Source organism: Echinops telfairi, unplaced genomic scaffold, assembly GCF_000313985.2.
Source record: "Echinops telfairi isolate 266 unplaced genomic scaffold, ASM31398v2 ScPeMD7_5;HRSCAF=22, whole genome shotgun sequence".
Classification (NCBI taxonomy): Eukaryota; Metazoa; Chordata; class Mammalia; order Afrosoricida; family Tenrecidae; genus Echinops; species Echinops telfairi.
The window spans coordinates 39,181,105-39,183,444 of record NW_022103901.1 but is presented as its reverse complement, the minus strand read 5'-3'; positions in this window follow the sequence as shown (position 1 = coordinate 39,183,444).

Below are 2,340 nucleotides of genomic sequence, written 5' to 3'. Positions count from 1 at the left end.
AAAAACCCTCACTGTCACAGAGTCAATGCTGACTCATAGTGACCTTATAGAACAGAGTTGAACTGCCCTGTGGTTTTCCAGGACTGTAACTCTGTATGGGAGTAGAAAGCCTCCTCTTCTTCTCCCATGGAGCAGCGTGTGGTTTCAAACATACAATCCCTAGCCACCAGAGCTCCTAACCCAATCCCAGATAGAGGTAATGAAAGTGCCGTGATTACCACTAGGGACTGAATCCCCTTCACTGGAGTTACATTTCTGAACCCCACAGGAAGACCAGGGAGCTGACTATGGAGGAGACAACCAACAGTATCTACAACAGGCCCACCCAAGTGCAACTTTAGCTCCACAACTGCACTGCAAAGACAATTCTTAAACATCCATGGACTGAACTCCTTCCCTAGAGAAACACACCGTGAAGTCTCAACCCGTTGCCATTTCCAGCTGTCCATTGAGTCTCTTATCGCTCTGCTCTTACTCTCTCCAAAGGTGGCTCCTCGTGGCCCAGTTACCTATGGCTCAAACTTAAAACTCATATATTCCCACATGTACCGAATATGTAATGTGTGTGTGGGGGGGGGATGGGAATGACAGACAACAAGATGAAAACAACAAATACACCTCTTTGGAAAAGTGATAGGCAAAGAGAAACAGTGCCCAACAGCCAGGTTCACTGCTGTTCACAAAGATTGAGAAGTTCCTACCTGGGTAGTGGTGTGAGACTCTTGGTCACTCAATTTACAGCCCCGCTCTGATCAGTGGAGGGTCTCCCTCATCCACTGTCTTCCACGGCCATACCATGGTGAGCAACAGGGGAGGCCCTTTCCTTCCTGTGGTTGCGAGGCCTAGAGTCTCGGGAGTGGCTCAAGGATGGGAAGTCACTCATTGGTCCAGGTCACATATGAGGTGCCTTTGGCTTTGCAAGGTCAAGCCAACCAAAGACCTTGTCTGTATGTAATCGGCTTTATTAGGGAAGTCAGCAGGTTACAATTCGGGATCAGAATTGTCTCTTCCCAGACATGCCCAAAGGCAGGCCTCTTTCTGGTCCTCAATCTCTCATCCACGATGTTTAGGGCTGCCAATAAATGCCCAAAGGGCACACCACTCCACCAGAAGCCATGGCCTGAAGGTGCGTGACTAACTCTGTTGGCCAGAAACCTAGCTCCTCAACTAAGTGCTCACATTCCACGAACAAGCCTCCTGCCCAACGGCACTTGGCGTCACCCACTCTGTGGGCGGGGGCTCACTGCTCCGTCTTGGCTGCTGGTTCCCGATTCTGCTGCTGCGACTCCTCTGCCGCTTCTCTGGTGTCTTCACTCTGTCCTTGGATCCAGGAAGTGAAGTATGCAGGGATCTCAGGCCCACTCCCGCCTCTCTTTTCTTCTTTCTGTTTTTGAAAAATAAAAATGTATAGGTCTTTATTACACAAAAATATCATATTGTGAAGCTCTTGTTTCTCTTCATATCATATCCATAATACACTTTGGAAGACTTCCACCTCTCTAATCCCTGGCTCTCTTCTTGATGTAATGAACTCCCCACTTATGCACCTGAGCTGGCTCATTTCATAGCCAGCAGCATGGCAAAACTAACTCATTCCCTCGTTAGAGTTCCAAGTTTTTACCACCACAATTAAGCTGTTAACAATCACTCACAGCTGAATTATATAACTCTAGCTACACACATCATCCGTCTGTCCCCTACCCCTTGGTGGGAGTTTGAAAGGCTATTGCTAGAAGACCCATATTAGGTCTGTACTGTAGGTAGTAACTTCAAGCCCTCATCCAACTTATCTCCCTAGATGTACCCCTTTGTCTGCTAAGAATACCAGAGGGTCTGGGCTGTCTTGTTTAGTAATCCTGGATAATGGAAAGAACTGATAGATTTGAATACTGGTGTTGGTGGAGAAGTGTTGAATATAAGATGGACAGCCAGAAGGATGAGCAGATTCATCTTAGAAGAAATGCAACCAGGATGTTCCTTAGAAGGGAGGATGGCAAGACTTCAACTAAGCTGCTTTGGACAGTTATCAGAGGAGACCAATTGCCAGAGAAGGACGTACGGTGTGGTTGAGATGGGTCCATGAAAATGAGGGGAATATTCAATGAGGTGGGCTGACATCACAGCCACGATTGGTGGAAATATGCCAACTATCATTAGGATGGCACAAATGTGGGCAAGGTTTCATGCTGTTATACACGAGGTCACCAAGAGTTGGAGCTGACTCAACCACAGCAAACCCCAAAAAACATCTGTTCTCGCTTTCTGTTTTTCCTTTGTCCTCTCCACTCACTCACTCACTCACTCACTCACACACTCACTCACTCACACACTCACTCACTC